The sequence below is a fragment of the Cupressus sempervirens genome, chromosome 5 (assembly GCF_028749045.1).
Source record: "Cupressus sempervirens isolate cs-2001-9-10 chromosome 5, ASM2874904v1, whole genome shotgun sequence".
Taxonomy (NCBI): domain Eukaryota; kingdom Viridiplantae; phylum Streptophyta; class Pinopsida; order Cupressales; family Cupressaceae; genus Cupressus; species Cupressus sempervirens.
Window position 1 is genome coordinate 300,374,786 of NC_143122.1, and position 22,184 is coordinate 300,396,969.

A 22,184-nucleotide genomic window follows, 5' to 3' on the forward strand; every position below is an offset into this window, starting at 1 on the left:
TAGATTAAGGCAAAAGCAGGTTTTGAAGGGGCCCCGAAACTCTTTACATCAAAAAGAAAGATATACCATAAAGCTCTACTAGGTTTTAAACGGACCTGAAACCAGCAATACAATTAAACTAGGTCAAGCAAGGACTTGAAACCAACATAAGTGTTCAGAAAGAGAAACCAATAAGGACACTAGAACCTAGGAAGAAAACAGACTGGAAAGCGAGGCAACTAGAGAAGCCTCCCAAACCAGGAAAATCACCTAGGATTGCTAATCAAATTTGTTCTTCTAGTCACAACTTCCTTAGAAACATTCTTTCTCCGGCGCTTTTTCTTGAAGCAAGAGAAACTTAGGCTTTTGTTATCTAACAAAATCCTAACAATATCCAAATGATGAATACTGTTCAGCCCCCTAATATACCAAGTAATGATTTTCATATCTATTTTTTATTGGTAAAATTGAGAATAGTTGCCTGCCTGCCATCAGCAATATTCTACATACTTTCTAACTCTCTGGTTTTCTTAGTGATTCTTCTTCTAAATTTTTTTGGAGGACCAACATCTGGTTTCACCTTGGAATGTTGTTCTGCTCTTTTTTCAGATTTATCCAGAGTAGAAGCAAGAGAATTTATCTTGGTTTGCTGAACTATTTTGTTGCTTCTAGTCTCTACCCCTTTAGTAATGTCCTTAATATCAACTCTTTTTCTTTGGTTTGGTTTATGCTTTGAGTTATCTCTTTTTTCAATCACAACATCTAGGGGAGGAGGTTCATCCAAAGGAAGGTCATAATCAGCCTGAGATAAAACTTGGAACTCCCTGGATTGAGAAAAAGGAAGATCAACCATCTCTGATTTATTTCCAGCTTCAGCCAAGAATTCACCTTCCTCTAGCATGAATTTATCTTCTAAATCTCTCATTTGATCTTCTATCCTTTGATAAATAACAATTTGTTTCGATAAATCTGCCAGGTCATCTATTCCTTGCTCACGCATTATGGTATTAGGTTGAAAACCATGTCCTTCTTTCTCAAAGATTGCTTTCTCAAATGAAGAATCTTTATCCACCTTAGCATGTGATGATTTATAATCTTCTTTGGGTTTCCATACTTTCTTTTGCTAGATCTTGGTCTTTTTCCCATCTGGACCACTGTTTGGATGCTTTTTACTTTTGGAGGGATGGTTTTTAACTAGATGCCCCTGTTTCTTACAAGCATAGCAAGAGTTAGGAAGATCTTCAAAAATAATTTCTTGAGTCTTTTTACCAAGTTTGGATATTAGTTCCACCATGTCTGGGAGATGATTCAGGTCAGCCACTTTAACATAAAGTTTGGCACTTTGAAATTTGGTTCTAGAAACCATAGCATTATCCAGTGCCACTAATTCACCAAAAGAATTGGCAATACCTTTTAAAATGTCCTCATGCTAGAATTCTAAGGGGAGACCAGGAAATCTAGCCCAAATGGCACTAATACATTTGGCATCGATTTGCAACGACTAAGTGTCGCAATTACGATCGCAATGTGTCACCACTACGACAGTAATAGACGTCATTATTTTATGTCTATCCTTTGCCGTCGCAATTTCCACGCCCATCCATCGCAATGAAACCACTTTATAATGGCACAAATCCCGTCGCAATGCATGCGGCGTATGTCACAATTTTGATGTCCGTCCCAAGAATTGTGATGGGGTCGTGACGGCATCTAGCCATAGGGTCGCTGTGGCAGCGGCCGTCCCAATACTTTCCTTGGACATCGCAATTGTGATGTCCACAGCAATTTGCGACGAGGACGCGTCGGCACCTGGCGACGGGGTTGCTGTGGCGGTGACGTCGTCGACTGTCGCAATGCTTGCATGGACGTCACAATTGGGACGTTCGTGCAAGAATTGCGACAACACCACTATTTCAACAATGTTACACCCATTCTGAACCACACCAGCTGTAATTTTTGATGTCTCAATTTGCTGCACAGAAACACAACTATTTATTTTGTTTGACAGACCCTTTCCACAGGATTGTTGTGGATACTTAGAAGCGACTAAACATGCAAAACTTTTCACAAATAGATACTCTTTTTCAGAAGGCATTTTTGCAGAGCGTTTCTGCTTAAGAAAAATGTCAGCCTTCTTAAGCCATAACTTCGTGCATTTCTTCCTTTCATTGGATTGTTTCTTCCTGAAAATACACATTGCTCTTAGAAGAAAATGTGCCCTGAAAGACAATGCTTGTAAAAACTGAGGACATGGAAGATGCTTCATAAGCTTCAATCTATTTCTACTAATGAGGTAGTGGTTGTCTTCATGGTGTTTTTGGTACTTTTGGCTGGAAATACATTTAGTTTCTTGACTATATTTCTGCAACCTATGTGGATGCATAGCTTTTACACATGACCCATTCATTTCCCTTCCCTTACAGAGCAAAGTACCATTTTTGCCTCCCTGCCAAAAGGAACATATAAAGATTCATTAGGAATAAAAGCAATTTTCTCAAAAACAAACATATACACTGCAACATTAATACAAAAAACAAGCACCTGAAATAAGGAACCATCTTCCAGGGATAGGAGCTTAGCAGCCTCACTCTCATTATCTATAGAATTGTGGACCACGCTACCATTCTCTAGATGCTCACTAGCTATAAGTTTACCATTTGAATCATTTTTTGGAAGTTTACTAGCATGATGCCGGGTAATAATACCTGTCAAACCATTTGTAGAATGTTTGACATTCTCATGATCTATTACCATTAATTTTTGAATAAGCTTCAGAATTTCTACCAATATAGTTCTCATTATCATTGCTCACATCACAGTTTCGAGAATTTCTAACAACCATGATATTAAAATTACCCACAGAATTAGTTCCCTTTATTTCAGATTCCTACTTCTTAACATTATTACTAGACCCATTCGATGTGCATCCATTACTTATGGTATGACTTGACTAGAAGACATTATTTGTTTGAATAGAATTGGTTCTTGGAGGCACCATCTGTAATATAGCATCATGATCTGGATTTACTACATGACTGGCCAAAACTTGTGTTCTTTTCTAAACTTTCTGAAATGAAATTGACATTTGAAATTTTTTTTACCTATTGGGGTATCTTGTTTACACTTGCAACACTAAAAGAGATTGATGTCGTTTGGAAAGAATGCATGTTTTCTGTCACCTGTGGGGCATATGAATCTTGTAAGTAGTTTTCCTTTGGATGTCCAATGTTTGATGACACCCTCTTCTTTAGTTTAGAGCCATTATACTGAGATTCAAACCCACCTGCTGTTTGAATGCTAGTTTTCTTATCTCGTATATAGAATAGCATGTAAGCTTTCTGGGAAAACACACTTTTCTCACTGACTAAATAGACCTAGAGTACAAAATGTCATAAGAATAACTTCAATTAGTCTAAGCAACTTCAGTATAATTAGTGTTACCATATAAAGAAAAGGTTCTACATAAAATTGTAGTTATTTTGTGTATTCTATTATACACAAATTATAATGAGCTTGCTCCACAAAATTAAACATGTCTTCACAACTGCAGCAAATGTATACCCGATTATCATCTAAAGCATGCTAGATGCCTGTGGATGAACGAATAAAGCAAAAATAATGACCAGAATGTGTGCTCCAGCCATCATGAACAAGAACACCATAAAGAGTGTACTTAAAATTGCCCTCCTGTAATTGATCAATAGACAGAGAAACTAGAATATCATTCAAATGTGCAAAATTTATTAAAAAACCAATAGATATTACAAAAACTATATTATTAGATTCCACTGAAAATGTGATCCACTGGAAAATAATATTGTAAGGGCTACTTACATGTGAACTACTAACAAATGGTTTGAGATCCAACGTACAACCAAAGCCTACTTTTTTGTCAATTTTTCCTCCAGATCCAACTACATTGAAGCGCTTGAGATGAATTGTAAGAACATGTGGTGCTTTATCAATTTTGAGTTTTTCTAGAGCCTTCACTTTTACTTTGCATCATTCACATTGCTCTCTTTTCACACCCCCATCTAACTGCTCCACTGCCATGTAATGGGATAATGCTTTCAAAAAGGAATTTGCTCGAATGATCTCTAGGCTCAAATCTAAGAAAGGATCAAATTTATTTGAGCAATAAGAACATTGTGTGCACTTCACCTACAAGCCAAGTTGAAGCAATTGTTAATGAATAAAATACTTTTCTAAGACTATAACCTAGAGTTCCCAGCATAAAAATAATTTTGAAAGGTTTAAGTGACTCAAAAAATCCCATTTATGAAATGAACAGTAAATCTTGGAGGTGTTTATAAGCCCCTCTCTATTCCCTCTCTAATATTAAAAAAGATGATGTTTAGATATGAATAACTTCTTCTGATATCTTCTTACATTCACTCATCCTTGTTAACAAAGTATGGAAATTTTTGAAAATATAAACACCTAAAAATCACAACCTGACTTATGAGTCAGCCACCAAATATTTTATGTACTAGACTCTTCTCATAAGAAACAGGTGATTCAATTAAACAATATAGATAAATATACTCATACTGGTGAAAGAAAGTTTTATGTTTTTTCTGTGTTTTTTTGAATATATGATTTTTTCCTTTGTTCAGAATATGAAATATATAGCAATGCATGGGAGTTGAAAGTGTAGATACAGTGGCCCTCATATGATCTTTCTATCTCTTGAGTCAATTCTTTCTGATGTGCTTGAGCATACATAGAAGAAACCTGCATCCTTTATAAGTTTAGGCCAATCTTGTGAAGCAACAACCTGAAAGTTCAAGAATCACGAGAAAAAATAAACATGGAAAAAAATCCAATACTATCATCATTATAATCTACTAGAAATAGAAAATTGTTCATGTCCAAACCTATCAATAAATGCCTAAATGCAACACCTTTTCCTATGGAATAATTCATCTACTCTAATTTTAAAAACTTATAGAAATTATATTTCAGAAGTTTGTTAGGCAAAACACATAGATAGATATGGCATTATTCTCATGCTCAAATTACACACCCACTAATAGTATAACATATATTAACTCAATGAAACTAATTTTAAGAAGGGTTCAGTAATCTAGATGCCTATTTCACATGTGAGCAATGGTACTCTACAACAATCATGAGATAATGTAGTTCAGATTTTGGTGAGAATGTTGAAATTTGATAAATAAACTTTCATTGTTAGTGAATGTACATGTAAGTTCATAAGGATCATTGTGATGAAACTAAGTTACAATCATGATTCCAGGAACAACCTGTCAAATAATAAACAAGTCAGAATATGAATTTTATTAAATTTTAAAAGTTTAGAGATTAGAGATTGGATCTGTGAAATTTAGTTGTACATGTTTAGGGATTTAAAAAAGAAATCAATCAACCAACATGTAGGTACCATGATAAGATGACACACACCTATCCATATGCAAGAACTGTGGCATTATAACCTTGGAATAAACCATCAACAAGTGGAGCAACACATTCTCCAAAAATCATTGATGATGGAGAACCAGTGCTTCCATACATGTGATCAAATGTAAATGAATGCGTACCAATTTGCACCTGCAAAATTATAATCATAAATTGGTAGAAGTTAGAAATATACTCTACGACTCCATTGAATGTAAATCCAGATCTCAGAATCTATATGATTAAAATACAAGGCATTAATGGATTTCAATAAATTGAAGCAAGTACTGAGAAAATATGCATCATGCACTATTTAAAAAATAAATGGCATGATAGTATTTTCACGTGCACATATTAATATACAAAAGAAACTAGCAGTTTGAAAGTTGTGTCTGATACAGAAGTGTAATTAAACAAAAAGAGAGTTGGAATTGTAAAGATTATTGTTACTGTATTTCTAACACTGTAGTTTTATAATAATAAAAAGTTTTGTCGAGTTGCTCAACACACACACACTGAATATTAATTTGTGCAGATTCAATTACTAAGAGTCCAGTTTAAAAGTGTGCAAATTTGTTGTCTAAAAGACTTTGACATAATTCATGAGCTCAAAGGTGCTAATCAATCTATGTTGTACCCTGCACAAGGAGTTTACTTCAACCCATACAATGATTTGATCAATTGACATAACTGATGCTCTAGGAATCTCCTTGAACTTTCTTTATAATCTACTGTACTCTTGAGATGCATTGACCTGCTTTTGATAATCTGTGGACACTAACATATTTACTTCTTTCTTTCTTGAAATTCAAATCCTTCGAGTACTTACATATTTGCTTCCTCTTGGAGATTCCAACTCAAAAAATGCATCTTCACATCCATTTGGTGAATGCACTATCCAAATTTAGTAAATGTTAAAGGATCAAGCATTTCTGAGGTTATATAATTTCAACTATTTGAACTAAGTGAGGATATTATTTTAATAGAGGCAATCTTGTGCATCTATCTTGACCAATGCACCAATCTTCATAGTGCCTCCAGGCTAGGATGCCTGCTTCAACTTCAAAGTAAAAAACCATTGATGATAGTGTTCCTTTCATTTCATGAGTTCTAGATGCCACAAGAAACAAGGGAACCCTCTACTGATCGAACACAAATGTGAAGGAGAAAACTCTTCTTACTTGAACACCACTTTGACAAGCCATAAGAACAATGATTGCAGCTGCACAATAGAAAACCACAACCATATCTAACAAAATGCTTTTCCATTTCTCAGCCAATGACTTCAATGTTTGACTGAACAAAACCATTCCTGCTTCCTTCTTGATAAAACTAGAATATATGGTCTTCATTCAATCAAACATTATTTCTCATTGTCAAGTCCCCAGATAATCTCATTAATTTCTGATCTCTAAACTAGTAACTTTCTCAAACATCAATTAAAAAAGAACATATTGATAGGTTATTCAGAGGATGATATTGATATGGCTTTTTCAATACTTCAAAAAAATTATACAATGTAATTTAATATCAATATGTTACAGTTTTTTGGTTGTAATATACATTCACAATCTTTTCTCTTTTTTTTAACTGCACAAAACATACCCAGGCTCCTAAAATTCCCATACCAAATGAAAACACCATAACTCCACAATTTTAATAATTCACACTTTTCATTGCATCCCATCTGTATGGGCATGGTGCCTTTTTCACAGAAATGAAACAATACATGACCACCGTTGCTTGAGCACAACTAATTGATGTTCTCTCTTTGGTTACAATAGTGCAAGTATCTCAAACATTAAATATCTCAAAAATATCCAAAAAATTCTATTGAATCTAAAGATACACAAATAGGTGAGTAAACATCATCTTTGATAAGCCTCCCACTTGTAACAAGTATCCTCATTCAGCACAAAGCATTTTAAAGACAAACAATTCACATCTAAGAGTTAGTATAACCTACTTCGCGTAGTGACTATTGTATATCTCCATGCAATGCACGAGCTTTACCAAGAAATGATTCAGGAAGCTCAGATGCATCATTCTTTGTCTCTGTAAAAATAATACTGCGTCCCCCACTGCAAAAGTAAAAAAGAATTTACCTTTCGATTAAGAATGGAGTTTCTCATGAGAGATGCTTAACAATACAATAATCAAAATTTACAAAAACCATTTCCAAATACATAGATCATATATTTCTCGTCCAACCTGCTGTAGCAGCGAATGACATCTGGTATAACCGTTGCTCTTGCTTTATAAAAGTAGGGAAGAAAAATGTGCCTCACACTTGTTGCTAAATATTTTAACAAGAATTTATGCTAAAGCTCTAAATGATGGCTCTTTCTATGAAGAGTTTGGTCACATATTGGCTTTACAAATCTCGTGTTGGCCCTGTAAGTGCCCCAGAAGCAGCTTTTCTGACTCAAAATAACATCAAAAAAATGCCTCAGCAAACTATATGACTACATACAAGCGAATGTAATGAGAAATTTGTTCTTATGAACCACTACTTGTGAAACATGGGTCAAGAGTTGAATCTTGTTAGCAATATCACAATATAAGGTCAATTTTTCCAAACAAATTTTGAGAATATTTTTGATGTTCAATATGGTTCAACAAAGTTTAAACATGAGTCATGAGATATGAACTTTAGTTAACCACTAACCACTGCTTATTGAAATATGGATCACTGTAAGTTGAATCCAGATAAACAAGCACAAACTGATACAGTACAGAGCACCAAATATTTGAGTAATCTATACAAATCACAAGATTATAAGAATTTGGATATCTTAATTAAATACAGAGATAGCATAATTTGACACACTGCAGAAAAAAAAAACACTTGAAACTAAATTCAATTTGAGAATAAGAACAAGTAAACATGAGAAGGTAACCATTAAAAGTGAGCTGTTAAAGATACATCATGGAAATTGGCACTTCTTATTGAAAACTCAACAAACATGTAATTTATGTCATTCACAAAAGAAGTCATATAGTCTATTAGTTACAATTTCAATACAAAATTACAAATCATACCAAGGATGTTTTCCACGTCCTCCACAAAGCCCATGTTAAGCATTTCATCAGCCTCATCAAGGACACGAAATTTCAATGATTTCAAGTTTAGACTACCTCTCTCAATATGATCCTGTGTAAAGAAATCGAAACATTTTTTTTTTACCAATGAACTGTTGCATATCAGGAAAGTAGTTAATAAAAGCTACTCACTTACCTTGATACGACCTGGTGTTCCAACAACAACATCTACACCTCTGCGTAGTGCATTCTCCTGTGGACCATATGGAGCACCTCCATACACACAGCATGTATTACTTGCAATCATCAATAGATCCTGTCAAATTTGCATCTATGTAAAAGATGCTCATGTCCTTCCACTTGAAAGGGGCCTTAGCAAGACACAGTGTTATAGGTCTAAACATAGGACAAAATAGAGAAATATTTAGTATCTTATTGAGCTTCACTTTGTTTCGAGAATAGTTTAATATTCTCTACTAAATAGGGCCAACCACGTGAAGGTGGAAGCTCATTTGGCCCCACCCCCCTCCCCCTAACATCACTCTACATTCCCCGTTAACATCTAACATTCATTCATTCTTTCAACCATTAATAAAATGTAACATTCAATCAATATCACGTGATAACATTCATTAACACATTAGATTCGTTAACATGCAACTTTCATCAATATTCTGCAATAACACATAATTCATGAACATTCATTAGCACATAATTAAATTCATTGAGACATAAAATTTAGTCATTATCAATTAAGGCATGTAGATGACAATCATTTCTTTTTTTTCTTTCTATTTCTTTTTTCTATGTAAGCTCTAAGAGGAGCATCAGTGTCATCATCAATTCCCCCCTCATTAGTTGTTTTGTTCTCTGTTCTTGATGATCTCAAATTCCTATGTTGTTGCAAAGGGAGGTCCTCTACAATAAAAAATGAAAGAGTTAAATTAAAAATAATTTATTATAATTGTTACAAGTATTTAATTATTTTAAATAACATAACTGTGGCGCTCTTTACCTGATCTGACCACATCATTTTTTCTAGACTCAACGTCAACACGGTCATGAACATCGACCCCTCAATCCTCTACAGCTGCTATACAAAATGTTACATTAAATCCAAACACCAATTGCAATTACATATAAAAAATTTAATAGCAAATGTATACCTCCACCATTGGGATGCACATCATGCGAACCTTCAGCATCCACAGATTGTGTAGAAGGATTGTCAGGCTGCATTCCAACATCCTACGCATTTTTATCATTGCTTGCTTAAAACAGAGATACTCACTTTACATTGGAACTTAACATCAAATAGACTAATTGGTAAAGTATTCAATTTGAAATAAATTTCATTTAGCTTATTTACCTGTGGCTCAGATGCATCATTATTAGAACCTTCCACACTACTAATTTCAACTCGTAGCCATTCAGCCACGGCCCTATAGCCTTGTTGGAAGCCAATTCTCTTATCCTCTTCTATGAGGCATCTCTTGAACTCTGAGCCCTGCATTTTTTCGTGATATGGTGAATTTTACTTGCATTGTTTCATCAACCAATGGAGGGTAGTTAAAATATCAAAAGGAAATGGTAAATAGTTAGCAGGGTTTCCAACCCTTGTTACACCTTATTTTGGTCATGTTGGAGTTGTTCTAAACTGTCTTTGGTCTTTGGGAGTCCTAGAGGATCCAATTTCACTCTTGGTTGGGTGTGTAGAATAAAGGTCAAGTGCTGCAATTTGCCCTGTCACTGGTAACAACAAGTTTTCCTTAGACCTGATTTGTGTTGGGTTGTGTTGATGTTTGTTTTGGTTTCCATTTATGTTAGAGGGTTGGAGTTGTCCAAAACACTTCGTGTCAAGGTTGGGTGTATGAGGCCTTGAATGGTACAAGGGAGAAGTAACTAGTATGTAGCCTTATGTGATGAGTTGGGTCCATGAATTAAAGGAGCAGACGTTGTAACAGCAGATTAGTTTGTTGTTTGAAGGTGAATCAAGCCTTGAATGTTCTTGTAGAGAATAGAGGATTGGGGTGATAACTTGAATTGCTTAGTTGTTCCAAGGTGCTAGGAGTTTGTTGGTGCTTGGTGCAGGAGCACCTAGGCTAACCTCTACTAGTTAGCCAATTTTGGCTTGTACTTGACTCTAGCCAAGTCAAGAAGTTAGTGTAATTTGGTTGAGGAACTTAGAAGGTCTTGTTTTATGTTGGCTAGGTGAATTAGTCACTAAGAATAAGGTCACACAAATAGCCTTTGTTAGTTGTTATTTAAATTCTTAATGTTAGGAGTTAGGGAGATTGAGTCATTAATATGTCTTAGGCCTAAGAATGGTTAATGGTTATTAAATAAATATGATGATCATGAATGATCTTGGATCCTCAAAATATGTGAGGATAAGAAGCCTATAATATAGGATTAAGGCATGTGATGGTTTAGTGGATTTGGCACTTAGATCCATCTAAGTGAAAGTGAGAAAGAGAACCAAAATTAAGGTGTGGATCATCCAAGGTGGATTTTTCAAGGTGTGACTCTTGTAGTAAAGAGTGAATAGGATTTAGTTAATGATCTAATCCTATTAGGAGATCCTATAGAAGTATAGGATACTAGGAGATAAGAGAAATCTCTTGGTGGAAGTCGAAAACTAAGCCTAGGAGTTTTATCTTACACCAGTGCTTCCAAAGCGTGTTACTCTGCAACATATATTGGTGTGGAGGAACACCGAGATCCAAGTTGAGGATCAGGAGCATAGACAAGCTAGTCTATCCTAGCATTTCCCATCACATTATATAAAAAATTTGATACAATTTTTCATTTACTAATACTTACAACTCTTGCTTGAAGTTTCGAAAAACCACCAGAGCCGAGCTTGTGTGTCCCGTGCTTTTCTAGTCTTGCCTTTGTTGCCTTTGATGTGTCAGGCAATCTATGAAAAGTTTGAAATATGTTTGATAGTATAAATATAGAGGTTAATTAGTACATAATTAGATTCTCAACAGTATCACATACCTTGTTGTACTCTCCACTGGTGTAATATTATTTTTCTTGTCAGCTTTATACTTTCCATCCAAAATCAGAGCCTGCCACTCAGCCTCAGGAACATAGGGCGGATGCTCGTACCTAGGGTTATCCCATAATTTTTTTTTGTACTGGTCCCTAATATACTTCAAACATAAACCATCTTTTTCAAGGAGCTTGTTTCTCTCGAATGCATGAGGTCCAAAGAGTTGGGTCATGCTCTCTATAAGATTATCCTTCAACGGTTTGTGTTGGTTATTCCACCTTTTAAGTAAAAAAAAACATGTTAGACTCATAAATGAAGTGAAGCTACCTTTAATATAGTTCAAGAAATGGATGAAAAGGAAAACTATTATAGCAATGATATGAAATCAAAATAGTGGTTTGGGGTTTTAGTTAGGATATGATGTTCCACTAGGTATGCAGGGTGGGCCCGAATATTCGCAAGCACTCATCACCAAGTTTTCTCCAAAAAACATCATTCCCTACAAAACAATCATGGGATCATTAGTCGATGAAGAGTGATCAAAAACTAAATTACTATTATATCACTATAGAATAATAATAACTTTAAAGTACCTGGACCTTTGGCTACTTTTAATGGAATGCCTTCATCGTCACTAACTATCAATATGACATCCTTCACCGTTCCTGTACTAGGAACATAGGAACATCCAGGAAATGATGTTGCAACTCCTATTGCAAAAAGTTTCATAAGTTTCATAAGTCTTTGTCACAAAGTATAAAAGAACAAGTAATAATTGATGTTAAAAAGTTGTAAAAAAAAACTGTTTGTTGATGTCATAAGAGAGAAAAAGAGGGATTTGTGTACCAGTAGATGGTGCAACAGTCGATGCTTGTAAGCTGCGTGTTGCTGACTCAGCAGTCGAAAAGAGATTTATGGTTGTCCTGGATGGAGGCGACGTCATCATAGGATTTAGTTGATGTGAAGCTGAAGAATAAAATTGTTAGAGCATGCATAAATATAGAACGCTTGGACTAGCATGGACAAGATTGTTAGAGCATTAAAAAAAAGGATTGTTCAAGCATGTCTTGTCAATGATTATGACCATTCCTATATATATTCAGTGGAAAATAGAAGTGGGGAATGGAACATGCGATCTACCTGAACCACCTGCAGCACCCTCATCATGGGAACGGGGCTCGAAATCACGCAAAAAAATCTGTAAAGACAACGCATCCATATTTTAATTAATGCCATAAAAAAGCATAACATAAAAACCATTATTGAACTCTTGTTATAATTAAAAATTTCATTAATACTTACTTTTAAGGTTTCAGAGGTGTGCATCAATTCAGATCCCCTTTCTCTTATTTCCTGAGTAGTAGGCTTTATGGTTGCCAAATGTAAAATTTCTCTGCCAATTTTCTTTAGCAACTTTTTAGTTGAACCGATCGGGTCATCGGTGTCTGCTAAATCAATATAAAAAGGGTCCTCCTCAGGGGGGGGCTGTTGATCAGGGACTGCAGGTTCCTTTCCCTCCCTCCGACCACTGGCCCTCTATGACAACAATAGTATTAGTATTATCAAAATTACTCCAAAACAATGAAGAAAACAACATTAAAAAAATAACATTTTGCTTCTATCTAGTTTGCACAATTACAATGAGTTTTACTTGCTCGTGTGTAGATGAGCCGAGAACATCACCAACATCCCCTCTAGGCGGTTGCTCCATATTGTGCCCCTGTGTCAAAGATCAAGTATAAAAATGTTAGCCAAAAATTTATTAACTAAATGGTATGTTGGAGTCATTGATTAGAAGTTGGTTTAATAGTATGTACCACCCCCATGATAGTAGCCTCGTTTGTATCTATGCGGTTCAAATTGTAATCGATAATCTAAGCTCTTCCCCTGCACGTATTGATTTTATCGCACAGATGAATACATGATTTCCCTCGCGCGCCTCAATTATGCAATTGGGTTGCTTTATAGAGGTGAACCCACAATAATGGGTTCCACTTTAGTGGGATGAAGAAACTTGGAAAAAATGGCAAATTTTCGCATCTCAATTTCTCATATGTTCGCGCAAACATGACAAGGTATGTTCACGCGAACACGCGCTAGGTACATGTTCGCGCGAACATGCATTGACCAAATTTTTGGCGCCTTAAAACGTCTTTTTCACTTTTCGAAATTCATTTTTACAGCGAGCACTGTTGATTGAGCATTCGGGCGAACGTGTGGCTTGAGCAACTTCCGTCCACGTCATCCTCTCGTTTTCGTTCTCATTTTCATTATCGGATATGTCAAAATAATATTAATTTAATGTTTTCAACATTTTTGAAGTATTTTTTTATATTATCAAAATAGATTTTAATGTTTTCAATGCATTTTTTTGTGTTTTTAAAACATATTTGAATGTTATTTACGTTTTTAATAGTTTCGAAAACATATTTGAATGTTATTTACATTTTTAATAGTTTATAAAACATATCTAAATGTTAATTTAATATTTTTATTGTTTATTTATATTAATTTAGAAAACAGAAAAATATTATATAGAAAACATTAGAAAAAATAGTAAAAAATATATAATCTAAAATTTAGGAAAAACATTAGAAAACAAATTTAGAAAAAACATTACGAAAACATTAGATAATTTATAATTTAATATAAAATTTAGAAAAAAATTATTTTAAAAAATTACAAAAACATTAGAAAATATAAAATTTAGAAAGCAAATAGTTAAAAATTAGAAAAAAATTTAAAGTATTTTTAAAAATTTGAAAATTTAGAAAAAATATTTTAAAAAATTAGAAAATTTTGAAAAAAAAATTGCAAAAACATTACAAAATTTAGAAAACAAATTTAGAAAAAAAATTACAAAAATATTAGAGAATTTATAATTTAATATAAAAAAATTTAAAAATATTAAAAAATAAATTTAAAAAACATCAGAAAAAATATTAGAAATTTTATAATTTAATATAAAATTTAGAAAACAATTTTTTTAAAAAAAATTGCAAAAACATTAGAAAATTTAAAATTTAATATAAAATTTAGAAAATAATCTTAGAAAAAACATTAGAAAATTTATAATTTAATATAAATTTTAAAAAACAAATTTAGAAAAAACATTAGAAAAACGTTAGAAAAATTAGAAAAACATTACAAAATTTTAGAAAACAAATTTTAAAAAATATTAAAATATATATGTATACATATATATACATATATATATGTATACACACACACACACACACACACACACATATATATATGTTAATGTTAAATGTAAATATGTCAAATTCACTTTAATATCTTAATCTTAGAAGTTTAATTAAATGACATATCTTAAGGGTCTAGATCCTGAATTGTACATGTAAACATATAGATTAAAATGTATAATTTTTTATTTTGAACATAGATGTACATGTATATTTGTTCATGGTTAAAAGTAGATGTATGTACATATTTTTAATAAATTCACATTTTTATATGTATAATTTGTATATATGTTAACTATTGATCTTAATTTATCTTATAACTAAGTGTAATTAACTATATTTAATAACACATGTCTTAAGGGGAGATCCTAAATTATACATAAGAATGTAGATTAAAATGTATATTTTATTTCATAAATGTACATGTAAATATGTTCATGTGGTAGATATAGATGTACATACATATGTTTTCAATATTCATGTTTAAATGTACATATGTTATTATTTTTAATGTCTTAATAATTAGAAATATATAATTAACTATATAATTCAATGACATGTCTTAAGGGGAGATCCTAAATTATACATATATAAGAATGTAGATTAATTTGCATTTCTACTTGTATGAATATAACATACATGTACATCCAAACCCTAACCCTAACCCTAACCATTATCCAAACCCTAACCCTAACCTTGACCTTAAAATTTAATTTCTAAACCCAATATTATAAATGATAATAAATACCCTAAATCATAATCTTGAACCAAATCATAAACTTCATATGCTAAGTTCTCTTATCCTAAATTCTTAACCATGGACTTTAATATTAACCCCTAAATTTAATGCTAGAAATTATATAAGTTCGTGTAAACCCTGACAGTGTCATAAGGTCTTAAATCTTACCCTAAAATTGAGCCTAATTACGCTAAAACCCTATTTGAAAACCTAAGTGAAGCCTAACTTACATAAAATTAAAACAAGTTGACCCTAATCCTAAATTGTTAAAAATTACATTTGAGATACATGCACATACATTCAAACACATGTACATACATGAAGTATGACCCTTGTTTTAAATGATATATATGTAACCCAACTTGAAACCTAAACCTCAAAACATTATCTTTTTTTTAAAAAAAAAAGGGGTAAAATTTTATTCAAATAAAACCAGATTACAAAAGGCCTCAAGCCCAACCAACCAAAACACTAACCCAAAACCAATTACATTCTGTCATTTTCCACTAATTGCTCGAAAGTCCCAACAAGATCAGTAGGAAGATCATCCCTAATAGAAATATCCCAACCAGCACCTTTCTCTGATGCCCATTTTGCCAAGACATCAGCCACTCCATTCCATTCCCTAGGAATATGACAGAAAGAGATCCCATCCACAAAGCTACTCAAGTGGAGAATCTCTCTAACAATAGAGGCAATTTGCCAGCTAGATTCATCCACTCTCCGGTTATTTATCATATCCACAACAATCTGAGAGTCAAACTCACACACCATTCTCCTCCAACCAACAAACCCGCCCCATAGCCACCTTAATGGCCAAAGCCTCCATCACGTTATTGGATTGAACTCCTTTGTGAATAGAGAATATGAAAATAACATTGCCATCTGCATCTCTCCCAATCCCCCCCACTCCAGCCAGTCCAGGAATCCCACGGGAGGAGCCATCAGTGTTAATCTTTAGGACTGCATCAGGAGGAAGACTCCATCTCCCCACTCTACAAACCTTCCTCTTTCGTGGCTGAGATTTCTTATTGCTACTAGTTCCAAATCCTTTATTCACTAATCCTAAATTCTTGACAATACGAGAATCATCAGGATCCACCAGCTCTGACATATCACATTTAGCAAAGATAGTCTCTTGAAGCCTGGTTAGGATCAACTGCCATAGTTTAGTGGCTCCCAAGCTGGAATTACAGAAGATCCGATGGTTATGCTCCAACCAAAGATTCCACAGAATGAAAGAAGGTCCAATAGCCCAGGCCACCTGAAGGAATTAAGTTTTCGTAGGGTGTCTGCCAAGGCTATCCCAAAATTTAATAAGAGATTCGACATGAATACAGCTATGGCACCACGCCTCCACCACTTATGCCAAATCTCTCTAGAGAGAGGACATAAGAAGAAAACATGAGAAACATCTTCCCCATCCAATATACATAGGGGACAGAAAGAGGGTCCCTGAAACCCTCTTCGCTGGAGATTATTCCAAGTAAGACACTTATTTTGCGCAACCAACCATAGAAAAAAATTACATTTCAGCCAAGAAAATTTATTCCAGACCTTCCTCCACCAGGGAACCACCTGAACTACATTACATTGGCTATCCAGTCAAGCATATCCCTAGGCCACACTGAACTTACCTTTTGGGCAAGGACCCCAAGCCAGGATGTCTTTGTCTTTAGAAGAGCTGCAAAGCCTAGTAGAGAGAAGATGTGCCAGTTCAGCCCGAATCTCTGAGGAGACCCTTGTGGGCCAAATCTATGGATCCTTCCAACTAGCCACCTCCATCAATCCACACCTTCGAATAGTCTTGAAGTGAGCTACCGTGGTCCAACCTGCAGAAGAAAAAACCTGAAACAGAGGCAAAAGGTGGGGAAAACTGGAGAGAATAGGAAGGTGGCCATCCCAAGAGTCTTGCCAGAATAACACACTTGACCCCTCATTACAAATCTAGAAAAGGCCATCCTTGATAAGAGGAGCACCCCTTTTAAGGGTGTCCCAAATAAAGGACCCCTTACCATCAAGCTCAAGTCTAGGAATATCCTGGACCTCCACTCCTGAGAAATACTTATGGGTCAGAATCTTGACCCAATCCTAATGTTGATTCTTGCACCATCTCCAGTATAACTTTGCAGCAAGAGCTTTGACACCAAGAGCCATACTTTAAGGCCTAGACCCCCAGCAAACTTAGGCAAACAAACTGTGTCCCAATTGACTAAGCTCCATTTAGAGGATTGGAGATTTCCTGACCAAAGGAATTGTCATGACAAAGCATCAAAATCTTTCAAAACTCCCATGGGAGGTGTTTGCACTAAACACCTATAAATAGGAAGACCCTGAATCACAGTCTTGAGCAGGGTAACCCTCCCAGCAGATGAGAGCCACCTATGAGTCCAATGACTCACTCTGCTAATAATATCAATCAAGAATTTCAAACCTCGAAACATTATCATTTAAGAGTAATATAAATAATTTATTAGGTACCCTTTAATTGAATTCTCTAATAATACCCCCCAAAATATAATAAAATCTTAGAATAACAAATTAACTCTAACCATAACCAAACTCTCAACTTTAAAGTTATCTTATACTTATATGCAAATTAATCTAGGTCTGGATGTGTTACAGATTATCTAGGTCCATGATGTGTGATGTATGTTTAATTAAATGTGTATAATTTTTAATGTTAAAAATAAAAAAGTATGTACAACAGGCAATTTAGCTCTTCATACATTTTTACAGATATGGCTTCACACGATATGCTTGATGCGGCTTCTGGTGCAACACCTGATGTAGTTCCTACTGCGGCTCCTACTATGGCACAGATTGATGCGGTTCCTATTGCAGCACCTGATGCAGTTCTCGATATGGCTCCTTGTGCAGCTCGTGGTGGGGCTCGTGCTACAGCTTCTGGTGGGGCTCCTCGTGTACTTCGACGTAGGGCTCATCGTGCAGCTCATGTTCCAGCTCCTAGTGTGGCTCATGTTCCAGGTCAGGCTGCACCTGCAGCTCCTGCTGGAGGTCCTACTGCACCACCTCCACGCATCGATATCAATGCATTATTTGCATTTTCAGAGCATGAGGTTGCTAGACTGCAGCACTCTATATTGACCTCTGATGATGGTCTTTATAGAGACATATGTATTACGATATGTAGGAGTTTATAGGATTTGACAGCTAGGCTTAGAGGTCACCATTCATTTACTCCTACCATATTAGCTTCCATATCTAGGGAGCTTAGGGCTGAGGTTTCAGGAGATGCATCATTCGATGACATCAAGAGGGTAGCCCCCAAAGACGTCATCCGGAGAGAGCTATTTCTAGCTTATGAGGGGACACAGGGTAGGGTGAGAGGCTATAGAGTCACACGATGCAGAGACCCTATTATTGCTAGCATGATCTATCCATGATTTTTAGCTGCAAATGGTCGTTATCCTAATAATGACCAAATACCCCTTTATTTTGCACAGCAGTTGTACGTTGAGTTCCGTATAGGGCTCAACGTCAACTACTTGGATATTCCTGATTATTATGGACAGGGGCGTGGTCAGATCACAGATCATGACTAGTACCGCAGTGTAGATCGTCTGCCACCTGCAGATCTTAGACAGTTTGTTGGACCGAGGATGCCTCTTGTGATTCCTACACATGCGCCTATTGTAGATAGAGTTGTCATTGCTTCACAGAGGGAAGCAATTGACACTATTGGGCACATTGCATCTAGGCAGTTAGTATCACATCAGATTCTATTGGTCGCTATCTTCATAGTCGATGTCCTCATCCACTTGGTCAACCATCTTCACAGGCATCTAGTAGCACTTCAAGTGCCTCCTCTGATGATGCATATAGAGCTACTGGGCTACCATTGCCAGGCGATATTCATGGTCTTTCAAGACAGCAGACACATATGGATATGGCACTGTATTTTTTGGAGGATATGTTGCACTTTATTAGTTATATTTCTGATGCATAGAGGATTCCAGTACATGCGATGATGGATGTTGTTAGACAACATCAGAGCCCCGACACAGTTCCATAGACACAGGCCGCCACACCAGTGATAGATGATACACCTGTGCGTAGCTCACAACATTCAGCACCAGACTCACGACACTCTATAGATGACTCGAGCATACAAGTTGGAGATGTCCATATCATAGCTGAGGGCCTTGATGATTTTGGTGAGCAGTTGCGAGGCCTATCTGAGATTGATACTAGTTCGACCTTGGGTCTTTCATCATACATGGACCTATTATTCAAACCTGGTAGCACTGATTCTACACCAGATGTACCCAGCCAGTTACACAGTCCACTTCACTCAGATTTACTAGCAGTTGGACATGGAGTTTCAGGCTTAGTTGTATCAATAGATGATATGATGGAGTCTTCTAATCATCCTCCACCTTCGGAGACCCAGGTACATGTATAATTTATTTTTAATTTTAAATATATATGAAATTAAAAAATATGTTTATTTATTGAAAAATTTAGTTCAGATATATATGTAGATATTTAATTTAATCTTTAACTCATAATAAATCATGTAGGCACAGATCGCTGAGCACATGGTTACACATAGTATTGGTTCAGGCATCATATACATGAGAGAGATGATTCTATTGAGGCACCTAGTAGTGCTCAGGTACTTGAGTTTTAAATAGTTTGTTTAAAGTTATTTAAATATTTTGAAAACTAGATATATATCTATATATATATATATATGCAAATTTGTATTTAATTTGAATGTATATGTACATGATGCACGCATGTATATATGTGTTTTAAAGATAGAACTCTAACACATGTATGTATATATGTATATATATTTATAGGGCTTGGTTGATGCGCCTCAGTGAGAGGATGTACAGGAGACTCGATCAAAGGGTCGTTCTGTTCGTATGTGTCTTGAGGGGTCCTTCTAGTAGTAGATCAGATTTATATATTTTTTGGTGCATATATATTGGAGGTCCACTTTACATGTACACATGTGTATTTCAGTTCCTTGATGACATCCATGTACTTTCACTATTTATTTGATTATTGAGTATTTCAGTGTTAGATACCATCACATGTACGTATATATGACTTTTTATATTTTTCTACATACGTATATTTATTCGAGATTTATAGTTTGCATTTTAGATACATAGAGATATATTAGATTTGTAGATGTTTATTCTTGAGACGTGTATATGTGTACAAGTTGATAAATGAATTTAAATTATTAAATTCATCCATGGTACAATTAATTTAAATTATTAAATTATATAATTTTTTAATAAACTAAGCAATGTTTGAAGTATGTGATGTAATCCCTAATTTGTGTCCCAAGGAACTAATTGGTTTTGGAGTTCCTGGGAAACCTATTGGCCAGCGTTCAAAGGAAATCAATGTGTTCATGCAAAGGCCACCTTTCTTCTACTATGAGAATGATGCTTTTGCATCGAAGGATATTTGCAAAACAATATCCGAACAATTTAATAGTGTTGAACCAGAGTTGGTGGACTCAATGTTCTTTTCAGCTTCCAGAAGAGTAAGAGGGTATGTGCATAACCTTCCAATAGAAGAGTGATTTCAAGCAGAACCTCTCCCCCCATGACTATTCAGGAAGCACTTCCACAAATAAAAAAGTATTGGCCTTCATGGGATGAAAAAAAAAATCCCATAGACTCAAGACGATGTGGCACTGTCCTTATTGATCAACTGAGAGTTATGATTTCGAATGCACGAGGGCAACTGCAAGATAGTGCGTAGAAATATATACTTCAAAAGTGTGAAGAGTGGAATTTGGTATGGGTGGGGCCAGGTGACCTCGTCCCTCTAGAGCTCCATGAGATAGAGCTTATATTAAAATTTGATAAAGATCACACTCGTAGAACTTCTTGTTCGACTGACCGCTTTTGTTATTTGGGTAATTCATTCCAAACAGATACAGTTGCATATCATTTATCAGTCTTGAAAGCATTATATTCTGATGGCGTCAGAGTACTTTCTCTATTTTCTGGTATTGGTGGAGCAGAAGTTGCTCTTCATCGATTTGGAATACATTTAAGTTGTGTTGTATCTGTTTTAAATTATGAATTTCCTCGCATTGTGATGGAAGTGAGAAAAATAATGCACTCAAAAGCCTCAGCTAGTAATTTTTCCTGATCAATGTGTAGGCTCATTTTTTTTGTAAATAACTCAATGTTAATAGACTACCTGAAAAATAGAAAATGATTTTAACCAGAACAGAATGTTCTCTACTGATTTTAAATTGTCAAATCAAAGGATTACATACCCTAACTAAGAAAAGTAATTTTTTTCGTTTTCAAATTAATTTTATAAAGGTCTACAATCATAAAATAAATTTTTTTTAATGAGAGTTCAATTTTTAGTCGTCCAACGAATTTTTTTGAACTGACTCTAAAGTGGTTTTTCGTGGAAGCGTATCGTAATAATAATGTTTCTGATCTTCTTTAACGGATGGTTTTTAATTATAACTTTTGGAGGACATCTGTGGACTTAGAAAGTATGCATTTTGTTTTACAATGATACAAAATCACCATATTTATTGTTTGCAACTACTTGAATTTCCTTGGAACTTTTTAAGTGGAGTATTATTAAATTCATCCATGGTACAATTAATTTAAATTATTAAATTATATAATTTTTTAATAAATTAATGAAAATTAAGAACTAATGATCGTACAATTAATCTAAACACATTTAATTCAAGATGAAATTCAATAGTTTGAAAAGAAGTTGATATTTAAGGATTGTAACATAGATAATGAAATTATGTTAAGTTCGAACTAACTTCTAGCCT

General features: G+C 34.7%; 1 long non-coding RNA gene across 1 annotated transcript; it reads right to left on the reverse strand.

The window, feature by feature from the left end:
* Nucleotides 1-9,905: 9,905 nt before the first annotated feature.
* Nucleotides 9,906-11,577, reverse strand: LOC149555772 (uncharacterized). The gene is made up of 3 exons (XR_016365340.1): nucleotides 11,443-11,577; nucleotides 11,263-11,359; nucleotides 9,906-9,946 (listed from the first exon to the last, which is right to left on the reverse strand). It is a non-coding gene; the product is annotated as an uncharacterized LOC149555772 (long non-coding RNA).
* Between the last annotated feature and the right edge of the window lie 10,607 nt (nucleotides 11,578-22,184).